Here is a 540-nt window from a genome sequence, read left to right as displayed (position 1 = left end):
ATATAGTTATATATGCACATATACATGTGTGTGTGTAAATATATATTTTCATGCACTCAGCCGTGTATAGTTACATGCAGATGATAATTAATTGTTAGAACTCATCCGGAGAAGAGTTTTATACTTTAAGGTCTCGCTTAGATATAGTGATATTAATAACCTGGTACTAGAACCGAATACACGTATATTTCAGAATAAAACGTTAGATGACTAAAGAAATTAAATAAATGACAAAGGAACAGGAGTTATGTAATCAACTTCAATAGCTTACGTCTGCTTCTATCATAAGTTGCAATGCGCTGAGCTCCAAGTGCATTGCGTCTTCTATCAGAAACAGCTGTAAGGTAATGAAGATGATTATGTAATTCTTGATCTCTCGTCATTTATTTCATTTCATAAGTGCAGGCATGGGCAAGAATGGAGAATAGATTTGAAATCTGTTCTCCATTCTTGCCTATATTCTTATTAGTCCTTAAGGGCGCTATTGAGTTGCGCTGTATTAAAGTATATCCTTTTGATGCACCTCTCATAATTATATAT

At 33.5% G+C, this 540-nt stretch overlaps 1 protein-coding gene across 1 annotated transcript in view; it reads left to right on the top strand.

Annotated features, from left to right (window-relative positions):
• The window catches only part of LOC106881210 (sodium/calcium exchanger 3-like), a 243,749-nt gene that overhangs the window by 191,469 nt on the left and 51,740 nt on the right, over positions 1–540 (top strand). The gene's annotated exons all lie outside the window — the stretch shown is intronic.

This window comes from Octopus bimaculoides, chromosome 5 (genome assembly GCF_001194135.2).
Source record: "Octopus bimaculoides isolate UCB-OBI-ISO-001 chromosome 5, ASM119413v2, whole genome shotgun sequence".
Classification (NCBI taxonomy): domain Eukaryota; kingdom Metazoa; phylum Mollusca; class Cephalopoda; order Octopoda; family Octopodidae; genus Octopus; species Octopus bimaculoides.
The sequence above is the reverse complement of the archived record's forward strand: the minus strand, read 5'-3'. Positions and strand labels throughout refer to the sequence as shown.